The sequence below is a fragment of the Dysidea avara genome, chromosome 8 (assembly GCF_963678975.1).
Source record: "Dysidea avara chromosome 8, odDysAvar1.4, whole genome shotgun sequence".
Classification (NCBI taxonomy): domain Eukaryota; kingdom Metazoa; phylum Porifera; class Demospongiae; order Dictyoceratida; family Dysideidae; genus Dysidea; species Dysidea avara.
In genome coordinates this window covers 33348213-33366596 of record NC_089279.1, presented here as the reverse complement: position 1 = coordinate 33366596, position 18384 = coordinate 33348213, and the positions used below count along the sequence as shown (strand labels likewise).

General features: G+C 38.6%; 1 protein-coding gene across 6 annotated transcripts in view; it reads right to left on the bottom strand.

The window, feature by feature from the left end:
• The window catches only part of LOC136265214 (uncharacterized), a 272681-nt gene that overhangs the window by 31088 nt on the left and 223209 nt on the right, over positions 1-18384 (bottom strand). The gene's annotated exons all lie outside the window — the stretch shown is intronic.

The window sequence follows — 18384 nt, the reverse complement described above, 5'->3', positions numbered from 1 at the left end:
AAATATGCCTATATAAAATTGTGCCTTGACTGCTCTATTAGAGTATCTAATGCATCTGTGAATGTTCTATTAGGATATTTCAACATGCGGTGACTGTTCTATTAGAGTATATCGATCTTTACTACTAATCTTCTCTTCAGAACGTAGCTGTAAATCTTATCTAATCCAAAACAGCCAAGCTTTAAAAAAAGAGTGCGGCCCTGAGAAAGGCTATGGTGAAAAAAGATGTGAAATCCAAGGTGGCGGCCAAGAAATGGCTGTGATGGTAGGTTAATGGTAAAATTTTTAATAACGACAATTCAGGTGAATTTTGTGCCAAGACCAAGCGGCACCAAATTCACCTGAATTGTTGTTATTAAAATTTTTACCATTAACCTACCATCACAGCCATTTCTTGGCCGCCACCTTGGATTTCACATCTTTTTTCACCATAGCCTTTCTCAGGGCCGCACTCTTATTTTACAGCTTGGCTGTTTTGGATTAGATTTCACTTCTTTTTGTATTTGTATACCCCAAAGCCGGCCTATGGCCGGCTTTAGGGCTTTTTAACCTGTCATTTTTTCTTTACTACAGGAAGAAGAAAAGATGAAGCAGGGTGATTTCTTTGTAGCTGACCTCTCTGCAAGGTGACCCTTCTAGCTGATCTCTCTACCGGATGACTTGTTTGTAGCTGAACTCTCTACAGGGTGGTTTGTTTGTAGCCGAACTCTCTACAAGGTAACTTCTTCTAGCTGATCTTTCTACAGGGTGATTTGTTTGTAGCTGAATTCTCTACAGGGTGATTTGTTTGCAGCTAAACTGCTGAACTCTCTACAATGTAACTTCTTCTAGCTGAACTCTCTACGGGTGGCTTGTTTCTAGCTGATCTCTCTACAGGGTGACTTGTTTCTAGCTGAACTCTCTACAGGGTGATTTGTTTGTAGCTGAACTCTCTACAAGGTAACTTCTTCTAGCTGATCTTTCTACAGGGTGATTTGTTTGTAGCTGAATTCTCTACGAGGCAATTTGTTTGCAGCTTAACTCTCTACATGGTAGTTTCTTTGTAGCTGAACTCTCTACAATGTGACTTTCTTCTAGCTGAACTCTCTACAGGGTGACTTGTTTCTAGCTGATCTCTCTACAGTGTAACTTGTTTCTAGCTGAACTCTCTACAGGGTGATTTGTTTGTAGCTGAATTCTCTACAGGGCAATTTGTTTGCAGCTGAACTCTCTACATGGTAGTTTCTTTGTAGCTGAACTCTCTACAAGGTAACTTCTTCTAGCTGATCTTTCTATAGGATGATTTGTTTGTCTCTACAGGGCAATTTGTTTGCAGCTGAACTCTCTACATGGTAGTTTCTTTGTAGCTGAACTCTCTACAATGTAATTTCTTCTAGCTGAACTCTCTACAGGGTGACTTGTTTCTAACTGAACTCTCTACAGGGTGATTTGTTTGTAGCTGAACTCTCTACAAGGTAACTTCTTCTAGCTGATCTTTCTACAGGGTGATTTGTTTGTAGCTGAATTCTCTACAGGGCAATTTGTTTGCTGCTGAACTCTCTACATGGTAGTTTCTTGTAGCTGAACTCTCTACAATGTAACTTCTTCTAGCTGAATTCTCTACAGGGTAACTTGTTTGTAGCTGAACCCTCTACAGGGTGATTTGTTTCTAGCTGAACTCTCTACAAGGTAACTTCTTCTAGCTGATCTTTCTACTGGGTGATTTGTTTGTAGCTGAATTCTCTACAGGGCAATTTGTTTGCAGCTGAACTCTCTACATGGTAGTTTCTTTGTAGCTGAACTCTCTACAATGTAATTTCTTCTAGCTGAACTCTCTACAGGGTGACTTGTTTCTAACTGAACTCTCTACAGGGTGATTTGTTTGTAGCTGAACTCTCTACAAGGTAACTTCTTCTAGCTGATCTTTCTACAGGGTGATTTGTTTGTAGCTGAATTCTCTACAGGGCAATTTGTTTGCAGCTGAACTCTGTACATGGTAGTTTCTTTGTAGCTGAACTTTCTACAATGTAACTTCTTCTAGCTGAACTCTCTACAGGGTGACTTGTTTCTAGCTGATCTCTCTACAGGCCTAGGGTGACTTGTTTCTAGCTGAACTCTCTACAGGGTGATTTGTTTGTAGCTGAACTCTCTACAAGGTAACTTCTTCTAGCTGATCTTTCTACTGGGTGATTTGTTTGTAGCTGAATTCTCTACAGGGCAATTTGTTTGCAGCTGAACTCTCTACATGGTAGTTTCTTTGTAGCTGAACTCTCTACAATGTAACTTCTTCTAGCTCAACTCTCTACAGGGTGACTTGTTTGTAGTTGAACCCTCTACAGGGTGATTTGTTTGTAGCTGAACTCTCTACAAGGTAACTTCTTCTAGCTGATCTTTCTATAGGATGATTTGTTTGTCTCTACAGGGCAATTTGTTTGCAGCTGAACTCTCTACATGGTAGTTTCTTTGTAGCTGAACTCTCTACAATGTAATTTCTTCTAGCTGAACTCTCTACAGGGTGACTTGTTTCTAACTGAACTCTCTACAGGGTGATTTGTTTGTAGCTGAACTCTCTACAAGGTAACTTCTTCTAGCTGATCTTTCTACAGGGTGATTTGTTTGTAGCTGAATTCTCTACAGGGCAATTTGTTTGCAGCTGAACTCTGTACATGGTAGTTTCTTTGTAGCTGAACTTTCTACAATGTAACTTCTTCTAGCTGAACTCTCTACAGGGTGACTTGTTTCTAGCTGATCTCTCTACAGGCCTAGGGTGACTTGTTTCTAGCTGAACTCTCTACAGGGTGATTTGTTTGTAGCTGAACTCTCTACAAGGTAACTTCTTCTAGCTGATCTTTCTACAAGGTGATTTGTCTGTAGCTGAATTCTCTACAGGGCAATTTGTTTGCTGCTGAACTCTCTACATGGTAGTTTCTTGTAGCTGAACTCTCTATAATGTAACTTCTTCTAGCTGAATTCTCTACAGGGTAACTTGTTTGTAGCTGAACCCTCTACAGGGTGATTTGTTTGTAGCTGAACTCTCTACAAGGTAACTTCTTCTAGCTGATCTTTCTACAGGGTGATTTGTTTGTAGCTGAATTCTCTACAGGGCGATTTGTTTGCTGCTGAACTCTCTACATGGTAGTTTCTTTGTAGCTGAACCCTCTACAATGTAACTTCTTCTAGCTGAACTCTCTACGGGTGACTTGTTTCCAGCTGATCTCTCTACAGGGTGACTTGTTTCTAGCTGAACTATCTACAGGGTGATTTGTTTGTAGCTGAACTCTCTACAAAGTGACTTCTTCTAGCTGATCTATCTACAGGATGACTTGTTTCTAACTGAACTCTCTACAGTGTGATCTGTTCATAGCGGAACTTTTTACTGGGTGATTTGTTTGCAGCTAAACTCTTTGCATGATTGTTTCTTTGTAACTGAACTCTCTACAAGGTAACTTCTTCTAGCTGATCTCTCTACAGGATGACTTGTTTCTAACTGAACTCTCTATAGTGTGATCTGTTCATAGCAAAACTTTCTGAGTACTGGGTGATTTGTTTGTATCTAAACTCTTTGCATGATTGTTTCTTTGTAACTGAACTCTCTACAAGGTAACTTCTTCTAGCTGATCTCTCTACAAGATGACTTGTTTCTAACTGAACTCTCTACAGTGTGATCTGTTCATAGCGGAACTTTTTACTGGGTGATTTGTTTGCAGCTAAACTCTTTGCATGATTGTTTCTTTGTAACTGAACTCTCTACAATGTGACTTCTTCTAGCTGATCTCTCTACAGGATGACTTGTTTCTAACTGAACTCTCTATAGTGTGATCTGTTCATAGCGAAACTTTCTGAGTACTGGGTGATTTGTTTGTATCTAAACTCTTTGCATGATTGTTTCTTTGTAACTGAACTCTCTACAAGGTAACTTCTTCTAGCTGATCTCTCTACAGGGCAATTTGTTTGTAGCTGAATTCTCTACAGGGTGATTTATTTCAGCTGAACTCTCTACATGATGGCTTCTTTGTAGCTGAACTCTCTATTAGGTACCTTCTTCTAGCTGATCTGACTACAGGGTGACTTGTTTGTAGCTGAATTCCCTACAGAATAACTTGCAATGTAATATAACTGAGTAAATTATACATGCAGCTGAATGCTTTATTAGGGTGACTGTTCTATTAGAGTATTTCGATCTCGCATTTGCTGCACATAGTTGCCTTTCGAATCATAACTCAGTGATTTGTAATCCGATTCTTCTGTACTACTGCAAGAACTTTCCATTTTGTATTATTCCAGCTACATACTGATTTTCAGCTCGTTGCTCTAAGCGGTTTGCCTGGTAGACACGAAAACTAATAGTTTTTTTATTCATAAAAATCGATCGCGTAATTTTGACACAGGTCGGGTTTTGTGTCATATCTCCATGGTCTTTATTCCGATTCCTTTCAAACCACAAAAAGGCACTCCTACGATGGTTGTTCCATCTACATATCAATTTTCAACTGATTCCTCCAAGGGGTTTACCCTGTAGGCGTGACAGACCTTCGACCTTATTTTACGCAAATAATCAGTCATAACTCCGTGAATGTTCATCGGATTCCTACCAAAGTTGGTACGGAGATCCGCCTTAATGAGCCCTGTAAGTGTGCCAAATTTCAGCCCGATCCGAGCACGCATTCGTGTTTTATGGTGGATTTTGCGAAGTGTGCGAAATGAAGAAGTAGAAGAAGAAAAAAAAACGAAGAAATTAAAACGAAATTTTGTTCGCTCGTATCTCGGAAATGGCTGGAGCGCTTTTCTTCAAATTTGGTATGTAGACTCCCCTAACTGGGCGGCACGTCTCTAGCAAATTTGGTTCCAATCGGATAAGGGATTACAGAGCTACATAGGTGTGCAAATTGCGTTTTCTTTCTTCCTGTTAATATACTCACGGTGTGGCGCGCCGGCTTCTTGGGCCGCACGACACACTATCGTGTGTCTTGATCTAATCCAAAACAGCCAAGCTGTAAAAAAGAGTGCGGCCCCAAAAAAGGCTATGGTGAAAAAAGATGTGAAATCCAAGGTGGCGGCCAAGAAATGGCTGTGATGGTAGGTTAATGGTAAAAATTTTAATAACAACAATTCAGGTGAATTTTTGTGCCGCTTGGTCTTGGCACAAAATTCACCTGAAATGTCGTTGTTAAAATTTTTACCGTTAACCTACCATCACAGCCATTTCTTGGCCATCTTGGATTTCACATCTTTTTTCACCATAGCCTTTTTGGGGGCTGCACTCTTTTTTTACAGCTTGGCTGTTTTGGATTAGATTTCACTTCTTTTTGTATTTGTATACCCCAAAGCTGGCCTATGGCCAGCTTTGAGGTTTTTAACCTATCTTTTTTTCTTTACCACAGGAAAAAAAAAGATGAAACAAGAATGTTGAATACTTTAAATATTTCTGATTTCATCAGTAAATGTACATTTTATATATGTAATACATATATTTATTACAGAACTCTCCATGGTGGCTTCTTTGTAACTGAACACTCTACAAGGTAACTTGCAAAAAACTTACCCCTTTTCCAGAGTTTTGTATATGCATCTGATTTTCAAATTATTGGCCTGTCTGAAACTTGGTTGCACGAAGCCATTGCAGATCTTGAAATCTTACCTCAGGGTTACACAATGTTTAGAAAGGACAGAGGCTCACGTGGTGGGGGCATTATGCTGGCAATCAGCGACAATCTACTTAGTAAACAAATTCCAAGTCCCAGAAATCTTGAAGTGGTAAACGTTTCTGTCTCTTTTAATGATTCTGATGTCATTTTTTGCATGGTATATGCACCTCCAAATGCCACTGCTGACTATCACAAGGACCTATCCGACTACCTAGCCACCACTACCACCCTGTCCAACCCTGTATTTATTCTTGGCGATTTCAATCTACCGGACATAAACTGGGCAACTTTCACTGGCAGAACACCGATCTCCAACAACTTCTGTGATAGTATATTTGAATCTAACTTCATGCAACTTGTGGAATCCCCAACCCATACATGTGGTAACATACTAGACCTTGTGTTAACAAATAGTCCTGAACACGTTTTACATTTATCTGTTCATTCTCCAGAATACCAATGTATTACATCTGACCATTATTTAATCACATTTTCAATCAATTTTAAGTTCTCAACACATTCTACATCTACTAAGGAGTTCTTCAATTTTTCTAAAGGTGACTACAATGGATTAACAGAGTACCTATCGAACTGCGACCTCTCTACAATCTACAATTCTTCTGATGTTGAAGAAATTCGGTACATTTTAAGAAGTAACATACTGGCTGGCATTGAACTATTTATCCCAAAGGTCAAACTGCACTGTAGACAATTCCCTAACTGGTTCACTCCCCAACTACGTCATTCCCACAAGTGTCTTCGTGCACTTCAGCGTAAATACAACAGGAATCCTACACCAAACAATTTCCAACGACTTACCAAAGCTCAAGTCTCTTTTCAAGCTTCTAGTATTGCAGCAAAGTCTGCATTTGAGCAGACCTTAATATATAACTTCACTACAAATAAGGACACAAAAATCTTCCGATACATTAAAGAGTTCTCGAAATCTCACAACCTACCGCCTGAGCTACACAATGACTCCATCACAGCGAACACAGACCTCGATAAGGCTGAGTTATTCAACCAGTACTTCCATTCAATATTCTCTCAGAGTAACTTTAATCTACCCGACACTTTGAATCTACCAGTCCCTGGTAAATGCTTGGACTCGATCCACTTCACAGTACAAGAAGTCCTAGAGGCCTTAAATAACCTGGATCCCAACAAGGCCAGTGGTATAGACAACATTCCTCCAACTGTTTTAAAACATTGTGCCTTTGCTCTTGCCATACCTATTCACCACCTTTTCATGACTAGCATTACCAGTGGAACCATACCATCTGAATGGAAGTTGCACAAAATTACAGCTGTACCAAAGTCTGGTGACAAAACCTCAGTTAAAAACTATCGTCCCATTTCACTTCTTTGCATTACATCCAAAGTTTTAGAAAGACTAATTTATGATAAGATAATTAACTCAGTTTCTAATTGTATCACACAATATCAATTTGGGTTCCAAAAGAATTCTTCAACCTTGCACCAACTACTTATCTATTTTAACCAGCTAATAACATCAAAAGATGAAATAGATAGTATATACATTGATTTTCGAAAAGCTTTCGATAGTGTGCCACATAATGAACTCCTAGTTAAACTTTGGAACATGGGAATCACTGGCATCCTATGGAATTGGTTTAGTTTCTATCTACACAACAGAACCCAATGTGTTTCTGTGGGCAACCACCTATCTGGCACTTTACTTGTTATCTCCGGCATGCCACAGGGGAGTATTCTGGGTCCTTTGCTCTTTTTAATATTTATCAATGACCTCCCATCAATTGTCACATCAGATCTATTTGAGTTTGCTGACGATACAAAATTATTCAGACAAATCACATCAACATTAGACATTGAGCACCTCCAAGAAGACATCAATTCATTATTCAACTGGTCCATCAACAACTTTCTCTCATATAACCTTTCAAAGTTTGTGTTTATGAGCTACCATCGCAAATTCAACTCTACATATCATGTCAACAGTCATTTAATTGATGAATCCTCCAGCTGTAAAGACCTTGGGATTATTTTTACTAATTTGCTAACATGGCAAGCACACTATGAAATGATTTCTTCTAATGCCTATAAATCTCTTGGCTTATTGCGTAGGGTCTTCAAGGACTCCAATTGTCCCCAGGCCAGAAAATCTTTGCATATCACTCTAGTTAGATCAAAACTACTGTATTGTTTCCCACTATGGAGGCCATACCTGTTAAAAGACATTGAATCACTTGAGAAAGTCCAACGAAGAGCCACTAAATTCATATTATCAAACTACCAATCAGACTATAAAACAAGGCTAATACAAACTGGTATGTTGCCACTAATGTACATTTACGAAATTGCCGACATAATTATTATTCTTCATCAAATCCATCAAAAATCCATCAGACAAATTTGACATCTTGAACTATACCAACTTTACTACAGGTTCAATAAGATCTGCTGGCACAAAGTTATACCCCAAGACAGCTCATATCAACCCTATCATGAACTCATATTTTTATCGTTTACCAAGATTATGGAACTCTTTACCAATAATTGACCTATCTCAATCACTAGATGTAATCAAACCAAAGTTGAAAGCATTTTTATGGAATCATTTTTTAGCTAACTTTGATAATACCCCCTGTACCATTACCTGTGTCCTTCTGCTCCAAGACTCCCGCACCAACCAATTATAATTATTTGTAATTATTATATATGTATGCATGCATAGTTTTTGTAGCTAAGTAATTAGTGCTCTAGGCTACCAGTGCAGGACACTGGTAGTCCTTCAGAATTGTACGTCTCTGTAATCACTATAGCCTCTACTGTATGTAATTCTAATTCTGTAAAGCAATTATTAAATATTAAATATTAAACTTCTTCTAACTGATCTCTCTACAGGGTGAATTGTTTGTAGCTGAACAATCTACAAGGTAATTTCTTCTAGCTGATCTCTCTACAGGGTGATTTTTTTGTAGCTGAACTATCTACAAGGTAATTTCTTCTAGCTGATCTCTCTACAGGGTGATTTGTTTATAGCTGAATTCTGTACAGGTGATTTACTAGCAGCTGAGCTCTTTACAAAATGGTTTCTTTGTAGCTGAACTCTCTACCAGGTAACTTCTTCTAACTAATCTTTCTATAGGGCGATTTGTTTGTAGCTGAATTTTCTACAGGGTGATTTGTTTGCAGCTGAACTCTCTACATGGTGGTTTCTTTGTAACTGAACTCTCTACAAGGTGGCTTCTTCTAGCTGATCTTTCTACATGGCGGTTTCTTTATAACTGAACTCTCTACAAGGTGGCTTCTTCTAGCTCATCTTTATACATGGTGGTTTCTTTGTAACCGAACTCTCTACAAGGTGACTTCTTCTAGCTGATCTCTCTACGGGGAGATTTGTTTGTAGTTGAATTCTCTACAGATGATTTGTTTGCAGCTGAACTCTCTACATGATTGTTTCTTTGTAGCTGAACTCTCTGCAAGGTAACTTCTTCTAGCTGATCTCTCTACAGGGCGATTTGTTTGTAGCTGAACGCTCACATGATGATTTCTTTATAGCTGAACTCTCTACAGGTGATTTCTTCTAGCTGATCTTTCTACAGGGTGATCTGTTTGTAGCTGAACTCTCTACAAGGAAATTTCTTGTAGCTGATCTCTCTACAGGGAGATTTGTTTGTAGCTGAACTCTCTACAGGTGATTTGTTTGCGGCTGAATTCTCTACATGATAGTTTCTTTGTAGCTGAACTCTCTACAAGGTAACTTCTTCTAGCTGATCTCTCTACAGGGCGATTTGTTTGTAGCTGAACTCTCTACATGGTGGTTTCTTTGTAGCTGAACTCTACAAGGTGATTTCTTCTAGCTGAACTATTTCTTTCCATAGTTGAACTCCCTACAAGGTAACTTCTTCTAGCTGATCTCTCTACAGGGTGAATCGTTTGTAGCTGAACACTCTACAGGGTGATTTGTTTGTAGCTGATCTCTATACAGGTTACTTGTTTCTAACTGATCTCTTGAATTCTCTTTAGGGTGACTGCTCTATTAAGATGACTGCTCTATTAGAGTATCTCGATCTCGCACTTGCTACACCAAGTTTGATTTCGTGTTATAACTCCGTGGCTTTAAGTCTGATTCTCCTACACCATTGAAGAGCCTTTCTAAGATGATTACTCCATCTGTACAGCAATTTTCAAAGCATTACCCCCAAGCGGTTTATTTTTTTTTTTTTTTTCAAATCCACAATAACTTATTACAATTACAAACAACTATTACAACTACATAAACTACAGCTAGCTACAGGGGGAAAACTATTACTAGGGGAAAAGGGGATCAGGGGCGGATCCAGAGTTTGGAAAGAGGGGGGGCACCTTTCTGAAAAACAGTTGAAGACCAAAAAAACTTGCTGAAAACCAGTTGAAGACCAAAAAAAAAAAAAAAAAGGTCACGACAATAATAGCTAGTTATCCTTACCAACTATATCACGTCTGTTATTTAAAATAAAATCCTATTTATAGCTTCATAGGTAAGCTACACTGCCTCATGAACATTGTGACTGCTTTATTAGAGTAATTGACTGCTCTATTAGAGTATCTCGATCTTGTATGCAATTTCTTGAAGGGGGGGGGGGGGGGGGGGCATTTGCCCCAAATGCCCCATCCTGGATCCGCCATTGGGGATTGTCATCATCATCCGAGCCCTGAAGGGCCCAGTACCTCAAGATCATCTTAGCATTGTTGGACCACAGTTGCACAGACAGTTGTTGTAGCAAGTTCTTTCTAGCAACTTTCCGAGGGACACCGCTGCGAGGAGTGGTACGGTCAGCTATATTCTGTAAAGTTTGTAGAGCAAAACGTGTCCAAACTCCAAATGTTTCCACAACTAATGGAATGAAATCTGATCTCACCTTCTCCACAGCTGCCAAATGCTTCTCATCCTTGGCAACCTCTCCAGCAGCAGCCACCCCAGCACATGAAGCACAGGAGGAGATAAAAGCAGGCTGAGTGGTGCAGCGTATGGAGACATCGAAGTAAGCTGGACGACCATGCTGGAAGTCAGGATGAAAAACATCGCCAGGGCGCAACCCATCATCATAAGAAGCTCTCTGTTCTCTAAGAACCCCAGGGTGATCCTGTGAAAGGGCATTATAAATGATGTTTACCAGAGCATCATGTCGACGTATTCTCAGCGGTTTATCTGGTGGGCGTGGCAAGTAGTCGTTTTTATTAGCTAATCTCGATTGCATAATTGTTACACACTGTTGGTTGTTTTGTTGTATCTTCCTGGTTTGTAGCTCGATTTCTTTCAAACCACAAAAGGTTTGAGGTTCAATAGTTAACCTATTCACCCACCGATTTTCAGCTTCTTCCCATACGCGGTTTACCCTGTAGGCGTGACAACATATTGGTGTTATTTTTCGTGAATAATCGCTCATAACTCTTTGCCTGTTTATCGCATTCCAGCCAAAGTTGGTACCGAGATGCGCCGTTATACCCCCCTTCTGTGTGCCAACTTTTAAAGCAATCGGATAAGGCGTTGGCGTTTTATAGCAGTTTTTGTAAGTGTGCGAAAGAGGAAGAAAAAAAACGAAGAAACTAAGCCAATTTTTGAAGTCGCATATTTCGGGAACTGTCACGCTACAGATGGTCCCTCGCCCCAAGTGGTCCGGCCGGACCAACTAGCGCACTTCAGGCTGTCCGGCCGGACCATGTGAAGTTGCGTCAAGTGGTCCGCCTTGCTTCAATTGGTCCCCCCAATGAAACAGCTGTATAGAGGCCGGTTAGATATGGGTTACTTGTTCGTTACCGGAAAACTCAGTTATGTGGATGTTATCAGTAGCTTTCCGGCACACCACTGCCTTTGATGATCGTGTCGAAAGGAGTTCAAAGGTGACTGGCAGCTGTCGACTCAGCCATATTTTATATTGATACGGTTGATCTACAGTCTAAACACGTGTCAGTTGCTGAACAGCGACTGTTGGCCTCGACTGTTGGCGTGACTTTACTTGATTCAAGTTTATAGCTTTACTGATTCGGCTGAGTGCTCGTCACTTTAACTCGCACTGTAAGGACGCTTAGAGCAGTATTTGTAACAGTTCAGTTTAAGGATGATAGCGGATGGCTCCGCTAACCCTGCTGGTCACAGTAGCAGCAGCCAATGTACGGAGTCGGAAGATAGTCGTGGAGAGATTGAGAGACAACTGCACGAGGATGTTTTACTGTATCTTCAAGAGCAGAGGTACAGACAAGAGTGTACAAAGAACGGGAAGAGGTGTATTAGAAGAAAGGCAATGAGGTACACTTTAGAGGATGGAGCGCTTCTGTACACCAAACAGGACAAGACCAAGGTAAAGATTTACTATTATAATGCATCATGTATGCATAGGACGGAGGTGGAGAAGCCAGCATTAGGAGGCCGTGGCATAGACTCCCCGAGTCGGGCTTACTTTCTATAATTGTAGAAAGAAAGTGGCTCAGCCACTTACTCTAATAGAACAGTCAGTTGCTCTAATAGAGCAGTCACACTTAGAAACTGCGAATGCAGCTGCCAACGTATAAGCCATTGTATTTACAGTCTACCACGTGTCCCATGGTTCCTTTCTGTTATTTATTACATCTGGCTAGCTTCCAGATAATTGTACTATGAAAACTTAAACATATAGTTATGTTTCTGTCTCCCTGCCATATTTATTATTTGTTTAATCACAGTAACCCTGAGTACAGAAAGCAAACCTATGAGTCAGGAATAAACTTTTGCAGCAGTGACTATATGGCTTCCAAACTTTTCACTTAAACAGGGTGGGTCAACTGAAATAAAGTTTTGGACCATTTTAGTGAATTGCTATGCACAGCTGAATAAACAAAATTGTCACTGTTCTGTTGGAGTGGCTGGCTGCTATAGAGTATTTCTGAACTTTTGCAAAATCAATGCAAAACATACATATAGTGCAACCTCTGGTAAATGAAACAGAACTGATTCAGTTTCCACTGAAATAAGAAGTTCTTTTCGTTCAGGATGTTATGGTTCCGGTACTTGGTAGCCACCTAGTTTGCATGGCCTGCTGTTGTCTACATGGACAAATTGCTTGGTGTGATAATTTCTCTTTTAGTTCAAGACCCTATTGACTCTCTAATTCTAAGTTGTATAGAGCTGTAGGGCCATATATAGCTGCTAACTCAGCATACTATAATGCAGTGTATGTGACTGGTAATACAAGTGTATGGTTTGTATAGGTCAGATACATACTAGACCCGAAAGAGAAAGAGCGGATATTGCGAGGTTGTCATGTACACCCTACATCAGGTCACATGGGGACAAAGAAGACACAGGGATCATTCCATGTCAAATCAACAAGGAATTTAGGGTCACCTCTTGGATTTTGACGAAACTTGGTATGTTTGTAGTACCTGTGGTGCTTATCACTCATGCAAATTTTTAGCTCCATACATTCCATAGTTTCTGATTTATGACCACAAATATTTTGAGTATTTCATGAAAATTTGGTCCATCTCTAGTTATAACATTGACTGCAACTTTGCACTGTGTAAATATTTTTACACACAATTTTCACCGATGGAAGACTGTTGATTGACCTTTCCAGTGATCCCTAAATTATGGGATATCTATGTAATTAAGGTTCAATAGTACTTCATTGAAAACTTTAATCCTTTATATTTTGAAAAATGCTGCTTGAAATTTTTCGAATTCTTTTGTGAATAATGATTGGCTCATAGTTTATGTTTGATAACATTTTTGTGGTGGGACCACAATGGGCTCAAGAGATATAATGAATTATGTTGTGGTATGTGGTGGAATTTGCGGTCTATTATTGCTGTATTGGGAGTCTACACCTCCAATAACCACTCACAGCAAGGCCATACCAAGTTTATCTTACAGAGTGAAGGTGTCTAGGTACATTGCAACCTGTATTAATGACCACCTGTATTGAAAGGCCATCTATGTGCTGCAGTTAAGTTATACTTCTTTAATGTATAGCACCAAAGCATCAACCCTTTCTAGCAAATCCAAAAATGGTCCTTATTAGACAGGTTGACTATACATTACAGATCTGACCACCATGTGTCCATAAGCATCATGTAAATGTTGTACCATCTCTTCACAAGTACCTTCTTAATTAAGTTGAATCCCACTGTAGTCGACTTAGCCATATTTAAGTTCCGTATGTGGCTGCATAGGTACAAACAACAGAACTCCTCAGAAGGGATACCTGGACACCTTGATAACCAGGACACCTGTTTATACACTGTACTCCCACTCTAGCAGTGCACGTACATTTAGACCAAGATACTTCTGTGGCTTCTGTAATATGAGCACTTGATTATGGTCCTAGGGATGGAGGGGTTTTACTGTATACATGCACCACACGCTTCAATGTGTGAAATTAACTACTAAATTACTTTACATTCACGACCACTTTGAAGATTAAGTCATAAATTCATACACATACTCACGTAGGAACTAAACGTGATGACCACATATTTAACATTTACCTGTAAAGATCTTCAAAACGTGAACGCAAAATACTTTAAAAAACCATTAATTTTAGCAATTACAGTACTACAAATCACACATTGAGGTGCAAACAAGTGTTAATAATATAAAAACTTTTGGTACAAGTAATGCATCTACTGTATATAGTGTAACTCTTCTATTCCCTGGACCATTGATGAAGTGTTCATTTTTGAGAAACCACAGACTTATCTTGGGTCCAAAATGTACGTACAATTATAAAGTAAGATCATGAGGTTATCAAGGTGCCCAGATATCCTTTTTGAGGAGGCCTGTTGTACCTATGCAGCCATGTACATAACTTGAATAGTGTAGAGTGGGGATATGTATGTAAGCGCATAACGGCAAGATTTTACTTAATAAAATAAATAAGGTATAACTGAAGAGATGGTACAACATTAATGTGTTTATGGACGCATGATGATCTCGTTTATAGTCAACCTGTCTAATAAGGACCATTTTTGGATTTACTAGAAAAGATTGATGCTTTGGTGCTATACATTAAGATCCAATTAAAGTATAAATTAGCTGCAGCTTATAGATGGTCTTCCAATACAGGTGGTCATTAATACAGGTTGCAATGTACCTAGACACCTTCACTCTGTAAGATAAACTTGGCATGGCCTTGTTGTGAGTGGTTATTGGAGGTGTAGACTCCAATACAGCAATAATAGACTGCAAATTTCATCACATACCACAACATAATTCATTATACCTCTTGAGCCCATTGTGGTCCCACCACAAAAATTTTATCAAACATAGACTATGACCCAATCATTATTCACAAAAGAATTCAAAAAATTTCAAGCAGCATTTTTCAAAATATAAAGGTTTAAAGTTTTCAATGAAGTACTATTGAACCTTAATTAAGTAGATATCCCATAATTTAGGGATCTCTGGAAAGGTCAATCAACAGTCTTCTATCGGTGAAAATTGTCTGTAAAAATATTTACACAGTACAAAGTTGCAGTTGATTTTGTAACTAGAGATGGACCAAATTTTCATGAAATATTCAAAATATTTGTGGTTATAAATCAGAAACTATGGAATGTATGGAGCTAAAAATTTGCATGAGTGATAAGCACCACAGGTACTACAAACGTACCAAGTTTCGTCAAAATCCGAGAGGTGACCCTAAATTCCTTGTTGATTTGACATGGAATGACCCACAGGCAAGGATTACAGAACGCTACATGTGGCAAGGAGTAGGAAAGGATGTAAAAGCATTTGTAAGTACATACCTATACAGCTATACCTTGGGGGTATACATATATGCGGAAGTATATCATGCAGTTGATGCCTTGCAATTTAGAATAGCAGACTAATACTCAGCTTTCACAATACGTATACCAAACAGCTATGTAATTTGGTTGCTTATTACAGTATGATGCCCCTGTTACATCTTTTTGGTCTTGTCAGTTTTACTTTATGATATTGTTGTAGACATATATAATAATTATGATTATGTTGAAAATTTACCCTGCTTGCATGCTTCTATACCACTTGCAACTGCAGTATTCTGTTTTCTAAATAGCTACATAAATGAAAAATGACCCAATTATATCAATCAACATGTTGGAGTTGCTATAGAACTGTACTGCAAAACTCTATTAATTTTATATGCTTTCAGATTGTAAAGAACAATGGTTTACCATGCACGTATACATAATGCCTTTGCACAAGATGCAAAATATTTCATCAGTAATAAACTTGCATCATCACATTTTTCTATACATCTAAGGTGAAGGAATGTGATGTGTGCCAACGGATGACAAAGAAAATGGACACAGGGGTACCAGAACTTAACCCTATTCCAGTTGTAGCAACTTGGTACCACATTGGAATAGACTTTGTCGGACCACTAAAGCACAAGTCCACTCAAGGAAATTGCTATATTCTGACAGTAGCAGACTACTTTAGCAAGTTTGTGCAGGCATTTGCTTGCAGCAATAAGGAATCCTCAACCGTGTTTAGTGCTTTGTTTAAGGTATATATATATATATATGTTGTGTGTATAATGCACATGTTTACTTAAAGTTTGCAAACACTTGGACGTATAGACTAATACAGAACTACAGTATATGTTTGTTAAAGCAGCTATATAATATGGGTCGGAAAAGAGTTGTATAGCCAGTTATGTGGGCCGTTTAACCCGTATTCTCCCAGCATACCAATTCCAGTATTCATTTTCTACGTCTAATTGAAACATTTTGTATAGCTGTATGAAAACCTTTGGCTAAATCACTTATCTTAGCAAGATGTGAATCTTGCTTACTTGGATGTCAATAGATTAGCTTTAGTATTCCTATCCTTTCACGCGGCTGCTGAAACTTATTAATTTTGTCATAGCTTCATCATAAAGGATCCTTTATAATTAAGCCTATCACAATCCTATGCTATGATCACCAAAATATTTTGACTCGGTTACTGGATGGTAGAAAAGTAGCTAGATAGAGATGGTAGAGAAGCAGCTAGGTGCTGAAAATTTCAATTTGATTGCTTATTGTATGTAGGAGTATGTAAAACAACTGCACAATATTTGGGAGATTACGGAATACAGAATAACCGTGCAGAAGTAATACATGTACTTTGAATGTTTGTCATTAATGTGAAACTGTGCATGCAGTTAATAACATCCACAGGTGTCCAAATTGACTTAAAGAATACTTTTGTATGTTGCATCTAATTCTGTTTCCATGCAGTAACAATAAAACAATGCAAAATAAAATCTACTAATACATTCGGAAAAGTTCACACATATACATGAACACACACACGCACACACACACACACACACACACACACACCCAAGACGAAGCAATGTATTATAGTGTGCTGCAAAAATGTAATTAAATACTAACAGAATGAAGTAGTCATTATAACCCAAGCAGCCACCAGAACCATGCAATTCAAAGTGTACCATGTTATTTACTTGCATATTACATACTTTACAGTTATTCATGCAGTTTGGATTTCCAAGAGTAATTACTTCTGATCAAGGAAGTGAATTTAACAATCACCTTGACAAGAAATTGAAGATGATGAAAATTGACCACCGTTTGACTACCCCTTACCATCCTCAGGTAACTACTACTCTACTATCCTATATTATATGCTATGTTGTAACTAATCAACATTAATAGTTGCATGGTAAAGAAATGCATAGTGCTATAATATGCATATTTACCTTATGCACTTTAAGTAGATACAACTGTATTATGTGTCTGTTGTAGGCAAACGGCTTGGTTGAGCGTTTTAACCAGACCATCCAGAATATGCTGGTAAAGTTTGTTAATGAGAAAAAAGAACTCTGGGAAGATTATTTAGACACCTGTGTTTTTGCTTACAATACTTCTAAACACGAGTCATCAAAATACTGCCCTTTTGCTGTGATGTTTGGACGACAAGCTCTGTTACCTGTTGAAATTCAATATCCCAAAGAAGAAGATATCGTACAGCACTTGGATCATAATGATGAAGTTATAGAACAACATTTCATTCATCAAACAAAAGTAGCACAAATTGTGAAGGAGAACATACTCACCACTCAAAAGCGTCAAAAACAAGTGTATGACAGGAAGCATCATAACCCAGCTACATTCAAAGTTGGAGCATTGGTTCTTAGAAAAGATATGAAGAGGAAAAAGCGGGCTGGTGGAAAAATGGATTATAAGTGGCAGGGTCCTTATAAAGTTGTGAAGTCTGTTGGTAAAGGAATTTTTCAGATCCTAAACACCAATGACATTAAACAGACTTTAAAAGTCCATGGTACACATTTGAAATTGTTCTATCCACCCAAGAAGGTACATGCATGTATGTGCGGCACACAGGTGTGTGTTTATGTAAGTTATAATTGTATAGGCAACTGGTTGTATCTCAACATCTCATGACGAAAGTGATAATAGTGGCAACACATCTGTCAGAAGTGGAAAAGGATCCATTTCACATGATCCTAGTGCCAGTGTGAGCGACAAAGTAAGAACTTATAACTGCATGTTAATTGATGTAATATTATCTTGCAATACATAGGAACCATGCAACTCGATATCCCAGTATGATGACAATATCAAGACTGACCAAATAGAGGAGGACAACACATCAGTTGTTACTCACAATACTTGTACACATACTTCAAAATCTCACAACCCAACAGTGTCCATTATCTCACATGAACCTAGTGCCACCAAAAGTGATAAAGTAAGATTATTTGATACTATACTGTAATATTTATATCATGTACATGTTATAGGA